Consider the following 20,437-nt stretch of genomic DNA (forward strand, 5'->3'; position numbering starts at 1 on the left):
GTGGCTTTCATGGTGAATTCTACCAAACATTTAAAGAAGAAATGATACCAATCTTACATAAATTTTTCGAGAAAATTGAAGAGGAGATAATATTTCCCAAATATCAAAATCAAAAACTAATACCTGGTGGCTAAAAATACCATTAAGGCCCCCCTATTAGAGTAGGGGTGTATGGAAGTTGGTCAATAAACGGATTCCTGAACTAAGGTCATCCTACAGTGAGTGCACTGAGTCCACAGACATACCCAGCACTATTTTGCAAGCTCCCAAATGCATACTTAGAATAGCCATACCATACACTGACACTTCCCTAATATAGGTACCTTTGTCTAAATTGTCAGAATAAAACCACTATACTATTGAAAGTAGTGGAAACCCTTGAAATTGAAACTCCCAATCTCAGCTGTGAAACAGTGAAACAAAAATATATTACATCCTAGGTATAATAGTACACATTAGCATCACCCTCAAAGGAGTAAGCAATGCAGAAGTGACAGTCCCATCATATTCCCATTTAATTCATCAGTCTGTCCTCTGCAAACACCACTCTGGATCATAGTACATGATAATTGACTAATGCCATCTTAAACTAAGTAGAAGCCTGTTCAAATTTCCTATTTCTTCCTGTTTCAGTTTTGGTAGTTTATATGTTTCTAGGAATTTGTCCATTTCTTCCAGGTTGCCCATTTTATTGGCGTATAATTGATCATAATATTCTCTTATTATTGTTTTTATTTATGCTGTGTTGGTTGTGATCTCTCCTCTTTCATTCTTGATTTTACTTATTTGGGTCCTTTCCTTTTTCTTTTTGATCAAACTGGCTAGGGGTTTATCAATTTTGTTAATTCTTTCAAAGAACCAGCTTCTGGTTTCATTGATCTGTTCTATTGCTTTGTTTTGTTTTGTTTTGCTTTGTTTTTTTGGTTTCGATAGCATTGATTTCTCTTCTAATCTTTATTATTTCCTGTCTTCTGCTGGTTTGGGGTTTTATTTGCTGTCCATTTTCTAGATCTTTAAGGTGTAAGATTAGGTTGTGTATCTGAGACCTTTCTTCCTTCTTTAGGAAGGCCTGGATTGCTATATACTTTCCTCTTATGACTGCCTTTGCTGCGTCCCAGAGGTTTGGGGCTGTTGTGTTGTCATTTTCATTGGCTTCCATGTACTTTTTAGTTTCCTCTTTAACTTCTTGGTTAGCCCTTCATTCTTTAGTAGGATGTTCTTTAGTCTCCAAGTATTTGTTATCTTTCCAAATTTTTTCTTGTGGTTGATTTCGAGTTTCACAGTGTTGTGGTCTAAAAATATGCACAGTATGATCTTGATCTTCTTGTGCTTGTTGAGGGCTGATTTGTGTCCCAGTATGTGACCTATTCTGGAGAACATTCCATGTGTACTGGAGAAGAATGTATATTCTGCTGCCTTAGCATGAAATGTTCTGAATATATCTTTTAAGTCCATCTGGTCCAATGTGTCATTCAAAGCCATTGTTTCTTTGTTGATTTTCTGTTTAGATGATCTGTCAATTGCTATAAGTATGGTGTTGAAGTCCCCAACTATTACGGTATTATTATCAATGAGTTTCTTTATGTTTGTGATTAATTGATTTATATATTTGGACCCATAACCACTAAAGAAGTCAAATTAGTAATAAAAAACCTCCCAAAACACAAGATTCCAGGACCATATGGCTTTCCAGGGGAATTCTACCAAACATTTAAGGAAGAGTTAACACCTATTCTCTTGAAGCTGTTCCAAAAAAACAGAAATGGAAGGAAAACTTCCAAACTCTTTCTATGAAGCCAGCATTACCTTGATGCCAAAACCAGACAGAGACCCCACTGAAAAGGAGAACTATAGACCAATTTCCCTGATGAACATGGATGCAAAAATCCTCAACAAGATATTAGGCAACTGGATACAACAATACATTAAAAAAATTATTCACCATGACCAAGCAGAATTTATACCTGGGATGCAGGGCTGGTTCAATATCCACAAAACAATCAATGTGATTCATTACATAAATAAAAGAAAGGACAAGAACCATATGATCCTCTCAATAGATGCAAGAAAGCATTTGACAAAATACAGCATCCTTTCTTGGTAAAAACCCTCAAGAAAGTAGGGATAGAAGGATCATACCTCAAAATCATAAAAGCCATATATGAAAGACCCAATGCTAATATCACCCTAATGGGGAAAAACATATCTTTCCCCCTAAGGGCAGGAAAAAGACAGGAATGCCCACTCTCACCACTGCTATTCAACATGGTATTGGACGTTTTAGCCTCAGCAATCAGACAACACAAAGAAATAAAAGGTATCCAAATCGGCCAAGAGGAGGTCAAACTTTCACTCTTCACAAATGACATGATACTCTATCTGGAAAACCCAAAAGATTCCACCAAAAAACTGCTAGAACTGACTCATGAATTCAGAAAAGTTGCAGAATATAAAATCAATGCACAGGAATCGATTGCATTCCTATATGCCAACAATGAAGCAACAGAAAGAGAAATCAAGGAATCGATCCCATTTACAGTTCCACAAAAAAACCATAAAATACCTAGGAATAAATCTAACTAAAGAGGTGAAAAATCTATACACTGAAAACTATAGAAAGCTTATGAAAGAAATTGAAGACACAAAAAAATGGAAAAAAATTCCATGCTCCTGGATAGGAAGAACAAATATTGTTAAAATGTCGATACTACCCAAAGCAATCTACATATTCAGTGCAATCCCTATCAAAATAACACCAGCATTCTTCACAGAGATAGAACAAACAATCCTAAAATTTGTATGGAACCAGAAATCACCCCAAATAGCCAAAGCAATCTTGAAAAAGAAAACGAAAGCCCGGACTTCAAGCTGTTATTACAAAGCTGTAATTATCAAGACAGTATGGTACTGGCACAAGAACAGACACATACATCAATGGAACAGAAGAGAGAACCCAGAAATGGACTCACAAACATATGGCCAACTAATCGGTGACAAAGCAGGAAAGAATAACCAATGGAATAAAGACAGTCTCTTCAGCAAGTGGTGCTAGGAAAACTGGACAGCGACATGCAGAAGAATGAACCTGGACCACTTTCTTACACCATACACAAAAATAAACTAAAAATGGATGAAAGACCTCAATGTAAGACAGGAAGCCATCAAAATCCTCAAGGAGAAAGCAGGTAAAAACCTCTCTGATCTTGGACACAGCAACTTGTTATTCAACATGTCTCCAGAGGAAAGGGAAACAAAAGCAAAAATGAACTATTGGGACCTCATCAAAATAAAAAGCTTCTGCAAAGAAAAGGAAACAATGGATGGAATGGGAGAAGATATTTGCAAATGACATGTCAGATAAAGGGTTAGTATCCAAAATCTACAAAGAACTTATCAAACTCAACACCCAAAAAACAAATAATCCAGTGAAGAAATGGGCAAAAGACATGAATAGACACTTCTCCAAAGAAGACATCCAGATGGCCAACCAACACAGGAAAAAGCGCTCAACATCACTCATCATCAGGGAAATACAAATCAAAACCGCAATGAGATACCACCTCACACCTGTCAGAATGGCTAACATTAACAACTCAGGCAACAACAGATGTCGGTGCATTTGTGGAGAAAAAGGATCTCTTTTGCACTACTGGTGGTAATGCAAACTGATGCAGCCACTCTGGAAAACAGTACAGAGTTTCCTCAAAAAGTTAAAAATAGAACTACCCTATGACCCAGCAATTGCACTACTAGGTATTTATCCAAGGGATACACATATTCTGTTTCAAAGCAACACATATATCCCAATGTTTATAGCAACACTATCAACAATAGCCAAAGTATGGAAAGAGCCCAAATGTCCACTGATGGATGAATGGATACAGAAGATGTGGTGTATATATATATATATATATATATATATATATATATATATACACACACACACACACACACACACACAATGGAGTATTACTCAGCAATCAAAAAGAATGAAATCATGCCATTTGCAACTATGTGGATGGAACTAGAGGCTAATATGCTAAGCGAAATTAGTCAGAGAAAGACAAATATCATATGACTTCACTCCTATGAGGACTTTAAGATACAAAACAGATGAACATAAAGGAGGGGAAGCAAAAATAATATAAAAACAGGGATGGGGACAAGAGACTCATAAATATGGAGAACAAACAGAGGTTACTGGAGGGGTTGTGGGAGGGGGGATGGGCTAAATGGGTAAGGGGCATTAAGGAATCTATTCCTGAAATCTTTGTTGCACTAGATGCTAACTAACTTGAATGTAAATTTTTTAAAAAAGTAGAAGCCTCAACTGCAGTTAATATAACAGATGTTACGTCATTACTAGAGTAGATTTTTTTAAATGTTTATTTATTTATTTTGAGAAAGAGAGAGAGTGAGAGAGAGAATGAAACGGGGAGAGGGACAGAAGGAGAAAGAGAGAGAGAGAGAGGAGAGAGAAAGAGAGAGAGAGAGAGAGAGAGAGAGAGAGAGAGAGAGAGAGAGAATCCCAAGCAGGCTTGACACTCAGCACACAGCCCGACACGGGGTTTGATCACACATTGCAAGATCACAACCTATAATATTAAGAGTAGGAAGCTCAACGGACTGAGCCACCCAGGTGCCCATAGACTAGATTTTTAACATAGTCTCTGGTATGTCCCAATTGAGCTGGAAGATACATTCTTTAATATTCCCATCAGGTAGGAGAATCAAACACAATACCTAAGAATATGTACACTGGATTAACAAAACACTATGCATTCAGCTTCATTCCTGGGCTGTTTACTCTCCTGCTTTGGGTCACAATATTCTCTTCCTTATCTTGAGCAAGAAAAGATTAAAGAAAAAAAGGAACTATGGGTTACCTTATCTTTTTCTTCCTTTCTATGTCATTATATTATTATTACAGTGGTTGGCTAACACAAGAAAGTACCATGAGAGAGAAAGGATATGATAGGGTTCTTCAGTTGTTCATGTTTCTGAGAAAACTATTACCATCTTTCTGCACTGGAAGTAAGTCCTGGTATAAGCAGAAAGCATAGCCCCTTGGAGCTGTCAGCACTTGCCCAACTACTGATGTATCACGCTTACCTTGTACCCACTTTGAGTCTCACTGAACTCCCCTGAGTCCCATGTCCACCCGATCTCCATGCTCATAGAATATCACAAATACTATACACAGTGGACATGCATACTGTATGTATTTCCTCTGCTCACACACATATTCCATCGCTCTATCAGACTTCAGTTACAAAACATGACTGCAAATATAAAATTTTCAAGAATTCCAAGATGGCAGAACATTAAATCAAATTAAGACCCTTCTGAGCATTGGAGCCTCATGCAACTGCAACATGCAACACGTCACATTCCCTAAAGCCAGCCCTGCCAGAATGATGCTTGGTGGAAATTTTAATGAATAAATGCATTAATGAATCTTACTAAAAAAGAAAAAGGAAAGAAATTCAGATAGATAGGTTGATGAGATTTTTTAATCTATCAAGTTATCAAACACATTTTTTCAATGATAACACCTGCAGGGGTGAAGGTACATAAAAGTGGGAACTATTACACCGCACTGGTGGATCATTTCTATGTTTCTGCTGTAAAGATTCTTAGCAGGGTTCACATTCTTTAACATTGCAATTCTACTTATGGAAATCCAATCTAAGGAAATATTTCAAAGTTTCAAACTTGAAATGTATATTTAATCATGTTTATTGTATCATTATTCTTAAGAAGGATAAATTGGAAACAACCTTAATGCCTAAGAGTGGGAGACTAAATAGAAAAAGTTTAATATGTTTATATAAAAAATAATAGGTTATCATACAAAGCACCTGTATTAAAAATATTTGTTGCTCTGTAAATACTTCATAATATTTAATGAAAGGATAGAAAATTATATACACATTATAATTATGTTTTAATAAATATATGTAATAAAATATAAATATATAATATATAATAAAATAAATGTAAATATATAGTAGTTATTTATGATAATATTAATAAGTGTTTATTAAAACATAATTATATATTATTTATATAATATATATTATATATCACATATATGTTTTTAAAATTAGGACAGAACACTAATAGTGCTGACTCTAGCAGTGGGATTACAAGTGATTTAGCTTCTTTATATGTTTCCTACTTCTTCCTTGTACCATCCTTAGCTTCTTTTGAAATTAAACACACACACACACACACGTTAAATATCAGAGAATTTTAGATTCAACGCATTTTAGAACTTTATTAATAGCATAAAATGCGTGTACCTGTCTCTGGTACATTTTTCATAATTTGTGTTTCTCTCTATCCTTTCAATTTCTCTGTGAAATCAATTGCCCTTAGCTCATGCTATTAAGCCTAAAAGAGGGAGATAAAATAGTGTGAAGGTAATAATACTTATATTGGCAAAAAAAAAAAAAAAAGCCAGACACTCAAACAGCCTGTATCTTTACTATTTTTACTTATGTACAGAACCAAAATTTCAACTGATCCTTGAGGCTTTAGCACAACACTTCTTATCCTGTCTCTCTAGGAGATGAACTCTGGCACGACTGATATAGCCAGGTACTCGAAACACTGTAGAAACAGCCTCAAGGATGCTATTGCTGCTGTTGTATGTAATTATTTCTTCTGTAATTGCCATTATACTTTCATAGAATTAAAAAAAAATTTAACATTTATTTATTTTTGAGAAACAGACAGAGTATGAATGGGGGAGGGGCAGAGAGAGAGGGAGACACAGAATCTGAAGCAGGTGCCAGGTTCTGAGCTATTAGCACAGAGCCAGAGGCGGGGCTCGAACTCACAGACCGTGAGATCATGACATGAGCCAAAGTCAGATACTCAACCGACTGAGCCACCCAGGCACACCTATGTTTTCATAGAATTTTAAAAGTATTTATTCTTTTACATTTTCTAGTTTTGCTTATGTTTCATGGTTAGGAAAAGAAATAAATTATATCAGTACCATAAAGTGATCAATAGTTGAATATTCACGACAAAGATACCCACACATACATTCTTATTCATGTAAGTCCAAAGGGTTGCTTTCTGTCCATGGACACCACGGAGCAAGCATCATTAAAAGTCTCCCCTTCCACTTCTGTCATGTCTAAGTCAGAGTCTCCTAAGTCTTTTCTCCTAAGAAAAGCTGCAGAAGCTCTTCATCAGAGGTTTGAGCTTTGAAACAACTAATGAAAGTATGAGAAGCAATTTTGAGCAATGGGGAACGCTTATGGACTGTGTGGTAATGACAGATCCAAACACCAAGTGCTTCGGAGGCTTTGGGTTTGCCACGTATGCTACTATGGAAGAGGTGGATGCAGCCGTGAACGCAAGGCCACACAAGGTGGGTGGAAGAGTTGTAGAACCAAAGAGGGCTGTCTCAAGAGAAGATTCTCAAAGACCGAGTGCCTTCTTAACTGTCAAAAAGACTTTTGTTGGTGGCATTAAGGAAGACACTGAAGAATATCATCTAAGAGATTATTTTGAACAGTATGGGAAAACTGAAGTGACTGAAATCATGGCTGACTGAGGCAGTGGCAAGAAGAGGGGCTTTGCTTTTGTAGCTTACGATGACCATGTTTCTGTAGATAAGACTGTCATTCAAAAATATCCTACTGTGAATGGCCACAACTGTGAAGTAAGGAAAGCCTTATCTAAGCAAGAGATGGCTGGTGCTTCATTCCAGCCAAAGAGGTTGAGGTGGTTCTGGGAACTTTGGTGGGGGTCATAGAGGTGGTTTTGGTGGGCATGACAACTTTGGTCATGGAGGAAACTTCAGTAGGAGAGGTGGCTTTGGTGGCAGTAAAGGTGGTGGTGAATATGGTGGCAGTGGAGATGGCTATAATGGATTTGGTAATGATGGACACAATTTGGGAGGTGGTAGAAACTATAATGATTTTGGCAATTACAACAATCAATCCTTAAATTTTGGACCCATGAAAGGAGGACATTTTGGAGGCAGAAGCTCTGGCCTCTATGGTGGCGGTGGCCAATATTTTGCCAAACCATGAAACCAACACGGCTATGGTGGTTCCAGCAGCAGTACCTATGGCAGTGGCAGAAGGGTTTGAATTACTGCCAGGAAACAAATCTTAGCAGGACAGGACAGCCAGAGAGATGACTGGGAAGCTATAGGTTGCAACAGATTTGTGAACTCAGCCAAGCACAGTGGTGGCAGGGCCTAGCTGCTACAAAAAAAAAGGGGGATGTTTTAGATATTACTTGTGTGTATGGGCAAAAAACTCAAGGACTGTATTTGTGACTAATTGCATAACAAGTTATTTTAGTTTCTGTTCTGTGGAAAGTGTAAAGCATTCCAACAAAGGGTTTTAATGTAGATTTTTTTTGCATGCATGCTGTTGGTTGCTAAATGTATAAATGTGTCTTAAAAAAAAAGAAGTCCAAATGGTCATTTCTACTTTCTATTTAATTAATAGGAAAAGCAATGAATCTAAGCTCCTAACTTATTCAAGCCACTGTGAGCAATTGCCTACCGAAAAACAGTTTGTAAATTATTTTGTAATGAGCTTTAAGTTGTGTTTGAACTTTTTAGTGAACAGAGAATACATCATCTCCTTTTCCCTAAATAGATAAACATTTCAAGTGACTCAAACTGAAAATGTTTAGGTCATGATGACCTACCTTTTCCTGGACTGATTCAATTAATAGAAAGTTTATATCCTCACAGAAGAGCATCTTCCTGTGTTGCCTCTCCACACATCAAGCTTAGGAGGTTGACATCAACCTAAGATTCTCAAGGTTGAATATAATCCCAAAGGTCATTGAGTCCATCGGTTCTCAAATGGATCCACTTAAGTCGTGGCTCTAGTAGTTCTCTGTGAAATAAGTAAGATAAAGACAAAATAATGCATTTCATGAAGCTGATTTCATTTAATTCAGATTCGTGTCCTTTAATCTCAGAAAATACCCCTTCTACTTTTTTGGTATTAAAATACATTTTTTAATGAAAAAGTAATTAAAATTAAGCGGTTGTCTTTTCTTCTTTTTAATGTTCTTATTGAAAAATATACGACCCCGCATTAGTTTTCTTAGGAAATTCTGTTTCACGTCTAAAGTCCAAGATCAGGCAAACAAAGAACTTGTTTCTGCCGCAGCCTGAGGCTGCTGGTGAACAAGTACCTGTGGGATATGATGGGCAGTGAACAGCTTTGGAGGCAAAAGGAGTAAGATTTGAAGTCTGTGTAACTTTAGAGTAATGACTTAATCTAGTTGAGTAATTTCTTTGCCTGTATCAGTTGAACTAATGTTACCTTTGTCTCACATTGTTGTAAAAATCAGAAAATGAGTGGTTGGCTGACTCTCTGATAGTTCACTGCAAATGCCACCTTTCAAACAGGACTTGCTTTCTCTACCCTATCTAATGTATACCCTCTTTGTATCTCCTCACCCAGCCATTCTCTGTCCCACACATCAGGCTACTTATCATTCTCTGGATTCACTTTCTTTTCCCAACCAGAATATAAGATTCGTAAGAGAAGGGACTGAGTCTGTCCCATCCCATTGCATTCCCAGAATTTAAAACATATGGCCAAAACATGGTAGCACTCAATAAATATTCATTGAATATTTGATGAATGGAAAGTGTTTGACACAAAAAAGACTCAATAAATGTTAGTTCCCTAACTTTGGATTGAGGGGAAAAAAATCCACCTCCCTAACATGTTACGTTGGTCTTCATCCTCTGTCAGAACCCATCCAAACACAAAAGGTATATCTCTTTCCAAACATATATTCCCAAGTGGGAAATAATTCTTTAGGTAATTGTTATTTGATAAGGTCATCTTTATTGGAAATGGCTACAATAAGAATGATTATATGATAGTAACTTCAAACTGGGCTGTGGATGCATATTTAATTTAGTGAATAAAGAGAATGCCTAATCTTTGGGATTCACACAGATTGCCAGGGAAATGTCATTTAAAGCATTCCATTTTAAGAGCATGTATAATATCTGGTAATTGCTTATATTAATTTGCATTTAAAATCAGTATTGAAAAGTCTCACCAGGCAGCCATCTTCAGCTAAATTGTCTTGTTCTGATAAACGCTATCATTAAAGAGTAAAATGTTTAACTTAACACAAACATGCTAAATACTAATATTAAAAGGAGAAGGAAGGAAGGAAGGAGGGAGGGAAGGAAGGAATGACGGAAGGATGGACAGAAAGGAGAGGAAACAGGTTGCCAGTAAGTAAAAACAAAACCATAAATAAGAAAACTAAAGGCTCTCTACATCTCAGCAACCAAGACCTCAGGGAAGGTCCTATATATCTGAGATGCCAGAAATGGACTTTCCTGAGGAGGCTGAGGGTCCAGCCCAACAGAAATGGGTTTTTGGCCATGATGCAAATACACACGTCTGGAACAAGGAAACAAGAAGCTAAGTGAGATAATCCCTGACTTAATCTTGGTTGTCATCCATCACTCACTGTTAGTACTAGTCAGTACCTATATTTCAGAGTTTGTCAGTCATTAGAACACAACTTGCCAAAGCTCCAAATCTTTTCCTTTGGCAAGAAGATTGTCCTATGCAGCTGTGGGAAGTGGTGGCAAAATGGGCCAAGTAGCAATGGTGGAAACACAGCCAAGACATGGTTTACTGATGCCTGTTTAATGCAGTGCTAGATACTGTAAAAGATATCTAGACTTCCAGTTCAGGATCCAATGTGTTAAAAGCTTGTAAATAATCAGTTTCATCCTTAGGAAAAGCTAATATTAAACTGGCTGAAAATCAGTGACTTTTCTTCAAAACATCAAAGAATGAAGATTGTAGGACAAACCACCATGCCAAAACCTGGAGAGCAAGAACTGAGATTTGCTCTTCTGGAGCAGAAAACAATGGGGCCAAAAATTGGTAGAAACATTTAAATGGAAATTTGGATGAATTTCTGGAGGCTGAGTATGGACTAGCCTGACAATGAGAACATCCTGAGGCCTGCAGGTCTCACAGGACCCTCACACATTCATGGACTTCACCTCCAGGAACACCACTAGGTTTCCATGGTAAAGGGCCAAGAAAGATCACCTCATTGCTATGGCAAGGGGGAGACAAGAGTAACCATTGTGAAATATGCCCAGAGTGTTCTCCATAACCAAGGCCTACTCTCCAGAGCCTTATCACACACAGAGGTAGGGAATTTCTCCCACTGCAGTCTCCTCTAACCTTCCTCTCATTTAAAGGAGAGGGAAAGGAAGCTAAGAAACACATGTTAAGGTCTCAGCCCAGAGACACAAGGCCACTGAACAACTAGGATTTAATCATAAGATTGTAGAAAGCTTCTTCTTTTCCATACCTTACCATCATACCAATACTATAATAACAGTGGATTCAGGAAAAAACTGCAAGACTGAGACTCTGCTTAAGAATGCATTCTTAAGGAACCCTGGGTAGCTCAGTCAGGTGAGCGTCTGACTCTTGATTTTGGCTCGAGTCAAGGTCTTGTGGTTTGTGGGATTGAGCCCCATGTCAGGCTGTTGGTCTCTGTGCTGACAGTGTGGAGTCTGCTTGGGATTCTCTCTCTCCCTCTCTGTCTCTGCCCCTCCCCTGCACGTGCATGCTCTCTTTCCCTCTCAAAATAAATAAATAAACTTAAACAACAAAGAAGGAATTCTTAAGGAAACTCAAAGACAACAGAGTTAACAACACAAAGGCGAGAGAAATGGAAGCTTTTGCTACTGACAGCTTTAGCAACATGAAGCACAGTCCAACTACTAGCCAAATTAACATAAAACCTCACACGAAAGGCCTGTTTACCTTAGTTCAATATATCATGACCAGCTCTCAATAACAAAAAATAAATTACAAGGTATGTTAAAGGTGAGAGAGAACACAGTCTGAACAGGCAAAGTAAGCATCAGAATCATACTCTGGTATGACACAGATATTGGTTTTATCAGGCCTGGTCTGGAATTTCAAATAACTATGATTAATATGCTAAGGGCTCTAATGGAAAAGGTAGGCAAGAACAGGTGAGTAATATAAGCAGAGAGATGGAAATTCTAGGAAATAATCAAAAAGAAATGCTAGAAATTAAAACCACTGTAATTGAAATAAAGAATGCTTTCATTGGGCTCATTAGTAGACTAGATGTAGCTGAGGAAAGAATCAGCGAACTTAAGGATGGGTCAATGGAAACTTTTAAAACAGAGATATAAAAAGAAAAAAGAATGAAAAAGGGGGAGAGAAATATCATCCAAGGACGGTGGGATAATTTCAAAAGGTAAAATACACAAATGATTAAAATGCCAGAAGAAAAAAAAAAGAAAAAAGAGAAGGAGAAATACTTGAAGTAATAATGGCTGAGAATTCCATAATTTTTTATACCAAACCACAGATCCAGGAAGCTCAGAGACCACCAAGCAGGATAAATATTCAACTACATATTTATATATGCATTTATATGTATGTTATATGCATAACATATTCAACTACAAAAATTAAAGACACATAAAAAATCTTGAAAAACGCTGGGGTGAGAGGGAAAAAAAATCACCCTTACTTATAGAAGAACAAGAGTAAGAATTACAGTGGGCTTCTTGTTGGAAACCATGCAAGCAAAGAGAAAGAGTGGCACAACATTAATGTTAAAAGAGGAAGCCATCAGCCTAGAACTTCACATCCAGTGAAATTATCCTTCAAAAGTAAAGGAGAAATAAAGACAGATACCAAGAAGAATGAGCATCTGTTCCTGTTATTGTAGTGGCTTTTAGCTCCACTCACCTTCAAAAGGGAGCAACGAAGGAGTTGGAAGCTAATCATCCTTACTGGAAACATCAAGCAGAGGAAGTAACAGAGATCAAGACTACCATTAGGAAAGATAGACCCTAAGACAAAAAGGTCAAAATAAACGAATTGTTGGTAGGGGTGGAGAGTTAATGCAGTGATGGAAACCAAGTGTGCTACACTAAGTATGCACTGGTTTCTTACAACTGGTTCCTTCTATTGCTAGACCTCATTTTCTGCTTAAAAGTGAGAATACTTACAAAACACCATTTGGACTTAACTCCATCCTTTAAAGAATATTAAATCTATGATATCCAGACAAATACATGAATAACAACAAAACATCATCGTAGTAGAAACTAAAATGCTAAATGGTGAGCTATAAGTAATAATCTTTCAATCAAGTCATTCAAGAAATATTTATTAAGTTTCTACTTTGTCAGGGAATTTTCATTTAAGTAGTAGAAACTAAAACACAACAAATAAATAAATAAGTAAGAGAGATATAAACAACACACAAAACCTAAAACCAGCAGAAGGAGGGAAATAATAAAGATTATAGCAAAAATAAATGATATAGAAATTAAGAAAACAATAGAACAGATCAGTGAAACCAGGAGCTGGTTCTTTTTAAAAAATCAAATTTGAGGGCCACCTGGGTGGCTCGGTCAGTTGAGCATCTGACTTTGGCTCAGATCATGATCTCACGGTTCATGAGTTCAAGCCCCACATCAGGCTCTGTGCTGACAGTGCAGAGCTTGCTTTGGATCCTCTGTACCTCTTCTCTTCCCCCTCCCAGGCTCATCCTCTGTCTGTCTGTCTCTCTCTCTCTCTCTCTCTCTCTCTCTCTCTCAAAAATAAATTTAAAAAACATTAAAAAATAATAAAATAAAATTTGATAAACCTCTAGCCAGATTTATCAAGAAAAAGAGAAATAACTAAAATAAATAAAATCACAAATGAGAGAGAGGAAATAACAAACACCACAGAAATACAAACAGTTATAAAAGAATATTATGAAAAACTATATGCCAACAAACAGGACAACCTAGACGAAATGGGTAAATTCCTAGAAACATATAAATTTAAAAAAATGAAACAGAAAGAAACAGAAAATTTGAACAGATCAATAACCAGCAAAGAAATTAAAACAGTAGTTAAAAAAAATCCCAACAAACAAAAGTCCAGGACGAAAGGACTTCACAGGATAATTCTACTAAATATTTAAAGAGTTAATACCTATTTTTCTCAAACTATTCCAAAAAAATAGAAGGGGAAGGAAAGCTTCCAAATTCATTCTAGGAGGCTACAATTACCCTGATACCAGAACCAGATAAAGACACCACTGAAAAGGAGAACTACAGGCCAATATCTCTGATGAACATAGATGCAAAAATCCTCCACAAAATACTAGCAAACTGGATCAAACAATACATTTAAAAAAGTATTCACCATGATCAAGTGGGATTTATTTCTGGCAAGGAGATTCAATAATTGCAAATCAATTAACATGATACATCACATCAATAAGAGAAAAGATAAGAACCATATGACCATTTCAATAGATGCAGAAAAAGCATTTGACAAAGTACAACATCCATTCATGTTAAAAACAAACAAAAACCTTCAATAAAGAGGACTTGGAGGGAACATACCTCAACATAATAAAGCCAATATACAAAAAACCCACAGCTAACATCATACTAAATGTTGAAAAACTAAATGTTTTGCTACTAAGGTCAGCAACAAGACAAAGATGTCTGCCCTCACCACTTTCCTCAACATATTCCTGGAAGTCCTAGCCATAGCAGTTAGACAGCCAAAGAAATAAAAACATCCAAATTGGTAAGGAAGAAGTAAAACTTTCAGTTTGCAGATGATATGATGTTATATAAAGAAAACCCAAAGACTCCACCAGAAAACTGCTAGAACTGATGTACTAATTCAGTAAAGTCTCAAGATAAAAAATCAGTATACAGAAATCAGTTGCATTTCTATACACCAATAATGAAGCAGCAAAAAGGCAAATTAAGAAAACAATCGCTTTTACAATTGCACCAAAAATAATAATATACCTAGGAGTAAGCCTACCTAAAGAGGCAAAAGACCTGTACTCTGTAAACTATAAAATACTGATGAAAAAAATTGAATATGACACAAAGAAATGGTAAAACATTCCATGCTCAAGGATTGGAAGAACAAATATTGTTAAAATGTCTAAGCTATCCAAAGCAATCTACACATGTAATGCACTCCCTATCAAAACACCACCAACAGTGGTTCGCCTGGGTGGCTCAGTCGGTTGAGCCTCCAACTCTTGATTTTTGCTCAGGTCATGATCCTGCAGTTCATGGGTTTGTTCCCTGCATAACGCTCTGTGCTGATGGTATGGAGCCTTCTTGGGATATTCTCTCTCTCTCTCTCTCTCTCTCTCTCTCTCTCTCAAAAATAAATAAATAAATAAATATTTTTAAAAAGCCACCAACAACATTTTTCACAGAACTAAAACAAATAATTCCAATATTTGTATGGAACCACAAAAGACCCCAAATAGCCAAAGTAACCTTGAAAAAGAAAAGCAAAGCTGGAGTCATCACAATTCTAGACTTCAAGTTATATTACAAAGCTGTAGTCATCAAAACAGTATAGTACTATATTAAAAAAAAAAGTATAGTACTGGCACAAAAATAGGCACACAGATCAATGGAACGGAATAGAAAACCCAGAAATAAACCCACAACTGTATAGCCAGTTGATCTTCGACAAAGCAGGAAAGAATATCCAATGGGAAAAAGATAGTCTTTTCAACAAATGGTGCTGTGAAAACTGTACAGCAACATGTAAACGAATGAAACTGGACCCTTTCCTACACCATACACAAAAATAAATTCAAAATTGGGGAAAGACCTAAATGTGAGACCTGAAAACCTAAAAATCTTAGAAGAGAACATAGGCATCAACTTATTTGACCTCAGCCAAAGCACTTTTTTTTTCAGATAGTTCTCCTGAGGCAAGGAAACAAAAGCAAAAATAAACTATTGGGTCTACAACAAAATAAAAAGCTTCTGCACAACAAAGGAAACAATCAACAAAAGTAAAAGGCAGCTTACTGAATGGGAGAAGATATTTGCAAATGACATGTTGGATAAAAGGTTAATATCCAAAATATATAAAGAACTTGCACAACTCAACACCAAAAATAAATAAATAAATAAATAATCCAATTAAAAATGGGTAGAAGACATGAACAGACATTTCTCCAAAGAAGACATACAGATGGTCAACAGACATATGAAAAAATCCCTAGTCATCGGGGAAATGCAACTCAAAACCACAGTGAGATATCACCTCACCCCTATCAGAATGGCTAAAATCAAAAGCACAAGAAACAACAGGTGTTGGTGAGGCTGTGGAGAAAAAGGAACCCCATGCACTGTTGGTAGAAATGCAGATTGGTGCAGCCACAGTGGAAAACAGTATGGAGGTTCTTCAAAAAGCTAAAAATAAAACTACCATTCAGCAATTGCACTACTGGGTATTTACCCAAAGAATACAAAAATACTAATGGAAAGGGATACATGCACCTCTATGTTTATAGGAGAATTATCTATAATAGATGAGATACAGCAGTCCAAGTGTCCATCAATTGATTGATGAATGGATAAAGAAGATGTGATACATACACACACACACACACACACACACACACACACAATGGAATATCATTCAGCCATAAAAAAGAAAAAATCTTGCCACTTTCAATGACATGGATGGAGCTAGAGAGTATTATGCTAAGCAAGACAAGTCATAGAAAGACATATACCGTATGATTTCAATTATATGTGGAATTTAAGAAACAAAACAAACAAGCAAAGGGGAAAAAAGAATGACAGAAACCAAGAAATGGACTCTTAATTGTAAAGAACAAACTGATGGTTACCAGAGGGCAGGTGGGTAGAGGGATGGGTTAAATAGGTGATGGGGATTAAGAACTGCACCTGTCATGATAAGCACCAGGTGATATATAGAATTGTTGAATCACTATGTTGTATACCTGAAACTAATATTACACTGTATGTTAACTAACTAGAATTTTTAAAAAAGAGATATTTACTGGCACAAGTTATGCAGGGAATTAAAATTAGATGATGTGATTGATAAGAGACAATAGATGACAAATGGATAAATAGATATGTAGCTGATAATGATGTACAGACACTATATAAGTTGAAACTTAAGTAACAAGAAGAAATTAGCTATGAAAAGATTGGGGATTATGTTTCAAACACAGGGAACAATTTAATTAGCAGAGATGTGAAGTAGGAAATTGGATATGTAAGCCTGGATTTCAGGGCAAAGGCCACAACTGGAAATACAGATTTGTGAGGCATATGGATGGTATTTAAAGCCAAAAGACTGGTCGTGCAGAGTAATTATATAGAGTACAGGATTGAGGTCTTGCATACTCTAAGTTTTCAAGGTTAAGCAGCATAAATACCTGCAAAGACATCTGAGAAAGCATAGTAAATGAGGTAGGAGGAAACCCCATTTTAATTCTACTCAACAGAAACCTAAAGAAAATGTTTCAAGAAGAACTGAATCATTGTCACTGAAACATGAAGGAAAATGAGAACACAGAAATGACCTTTGATACTGACAACATGGTGGTTAAGATGGACCTTGACTAGGGTGGTCCTTGTAGCATAATGAGGACTAAAAGCCTGAATGGAGTCAGGTATGGAACAAAGTGAAGTGAGGCTGCAAAGATGGTACCTCAAGAAGTTTTGCTATGAGATAGAGTAGAGGGATGGGCAATGTGGAGTAGAAAGAAAAATCTATTCAAGTTTAGAAAGCCTCATGGTCAAGACAGTGCTTGAGCCAAACCAGTTGAGGACTGTTTGAGAAAAGACAGAAGACCTATTCGAATACAGTCAGCCTCCCTCCGTCTCCTCCCTGCAGCTTCGGGCTGGAGCTTCCTTCTTCTGAGGGGGTAGTGTGGTCCTACTTACGGGAGAAGTTGTGAACAATCATATTTGTTTCTTAATTTACATTGTGGAGAGGGCACTTTTCCTCCTAAACATTAGGACATCTAAGCAAACGTAATGTAAAATTTGTGGTAACAACTGAAGTTTCATTACTAACATCAATAAATGATTTCAATATATGGCTTCAATTCCCATTTGGGGAAATTGGGGGAAATATGGCATCCCATCAGCAGTAGCAGAAGAATCTAAAGAAAGACCCATTTGCCTTTCTGGAAAAGCCTCCCCCAACCTCTTTCAGCCAAAGAAACATCACAGACTCTCCATATAATTCTCTGCCTAAACAGGAAAATAGCAGGTAGTAATGGGTTAGTGTCTGCCATGCCCCAAATTCTTAAACTCAGGAAAAAGATCTCTTCGGCCTCTACAAGCTGTGTCTCTTATAAAATCAGTATTAATCAGGGTTCTCCAGAGAAGAAAAAAAACCAATAGGATGTATAGGTATATAAATGGATAGGTGGATAGGTTAGATAAATGATAGATTAGATAGATAGATAGATAGATAGATAGATAGAGATAGAGATTTATTTTAAGAAACTGGGTCACAGGATTTTGGAGGATGACAAGTTCAAAATCTGCAGAGTGGGCCTGACCCAGGGAAGAGTCAATAATACACTTGAAGCCCAAAGGCAGTCTGTTGGCAGAATTCCCTCTTTCTTCAGAGAGGTCAGTTGTGCTTCTATTGCGGTCTTCAACTGATTACATAAGTCACACTCACATTACTCAAAGCCTAGTGATTTCAATATTAATCTCACCCAAAAAATGCTTTCATTGATACCTGAAACTAATGAACATTGTGTGCCCACTATACTCAAATTAAAAAAAAAAAAAACTTTAATACTTTCACTGAACCATCTAGAAACTATTTAGTTACCAAGGCCTAACCAAGCTGACACATAAAATTACTACCACAAGTCCACCCCTTGTCAACTTGGCACGCAAACAGATCTTAAATCATACTTAATCTCCAAATAAAGATAATAGCAGGGTCACATTTCCACCTGTCATGATACAACTATCCTGCATACACCAGAAACGCACTAACATTTTCACCCAGAAGAGGATGCAAAATCCTTGGGTGAAGTGCTCATTCTGCCAGCAGATTTCAGTTCTCAGAACAGTGCCCAGAGAGGATCCCCAATAAAAAGACCAGCAATGAACACATGGTCTCCCAAGAATGTCAATTTTATGGCTGCTATTTTAATTACTTGTCCTTTAATTACTTGTTTTCTGGGGCAATTGGTTTGCCACACAAAACTGTTTCTTTTAGCTGGTGAATTTTCTAACTTAGATTTTATTTCTGACTTTGATATAAATACTATGTAAAAGAATAAAAACAAAACTCATGAATTAGATTCAGAATTCATCTTGCATTTTCTTCCTTTTTTCCATGTGATATTTTATCCCTTAGGGAGGAAGAGACAGAAATTTGTATTACACAAAAGATATTTTGTGCAAATAGCATTAAGTATCGGTAACTGATTGGAGGCTTGGGAAAAAGCCAAACGGTTAAGTTGATATCAATGAATGTTCCACTTTAAAGACTCTAGTTTAACTGATAATGAATTTAAGAACCAGTTTCTCAGAAGAAACTTACCAAAAAGAAAGGTACAGTGTTGACAATTTTGCACTTTATCGACCATAGATTTGCCTTCTGTCCTGGTTGACAAATGTTTTTTGCCATGTAAGATTTTCAATATCCAAATCACTTGCTTGGTAAATGTAAGTTCTAATATCATTTTTAAAAGAGGGTTTAGGGGCACTTGGGTGGTTCAGCCAATTAAGCGCCTGACTTTGGCTCAGGTCATGATCTCACAGTTCATGGGTACCGGCCCGCATAGGGCTCTGCGCTGACAGCTCAGAGCCTGGAGCCTGCTTTGGATTACTGTGTCTCCCTCTCGCTCTCTGCCCCTTCCCTGCTCAGGCGTGCACACTCTCTCTCAAAAATAAATAAACATTAAAAAAAAATTTTTAAATAAAAATGTTTAGATATTCTCTATCCCTTGCAAATAGCAGGTGCAAGACATATTTATGGAATAAATATAAGAAATAAGATAATTAGAAATAACAAGTGTCAGGGGCGCCTGGGTGGCTCAATGGATTAAGCTTCCAACTTCGGCTCAGGTCATGATCTCACAGTTCGTGGGTCGAGCCCCACGTCAGACTCTGCGCTGACATCTCAGACCCTGGAGCCTGCTTTGGATTCTGTGTCTCCCTCTCTCTCTCTGCCCCTCCCCTGCTCACACTCTGTCTGTCTCTTTGTCTCTCAAAATAAATAAACATTAAAAAAATTTTTTTAAATACTTTAAAAAAAAATAACAAGTGTCAATGAGGATGTGAACAAAAGGAAACTCTTGTGCACCATTGATGGGAATGTAATTTGGTGCAGCCACTACGGAAAATAGTATGGAGGTTCCTCAGAAAAGTAAAAATAGAACTAGCATATGATCTAGCAATTCTACTCCTGGGTATTTACCCAAAGAAAATGAAAACATTAACTCACAAAGAAATCTGTACCCCCATTTTCATTGCAGCATTACTGACAATAGTCAAGATACAGAAATAACCTAAGGGTCCATCAATGGATGAAAGAATAAAGAAAATGTGATA

General features: G+C 36.8%; 1 pseudogene; it reads left to right on the top strand.

The window, feature by feature from the left end:
- The first annotated feature begins 6,908 nt into the window (after positions 1–6,908).
- On the top strand, positions 6,909–9,196 carry LOC125169012 (heterogeneous nuclear ribonucleoprotein A1-like; annotated as a pseudogene).
- Positions 9,197–20,437: the final 11,241 nt, after the last annotated feature.

This window comes from Prionailurus viverrinus, chromosome B3 (assembly GCF_022837055.1).
Source record: "Prionailurus viverrinus isolate Anna chromosome B3, UM_Priviv_1.0, whole genome shotgun sequence".
NCBI lineage: Eukaryota > Metazoa > Chordata > Mammalia > Carnivora > Felidae > Prionailurus > Prionailurus viverrinus.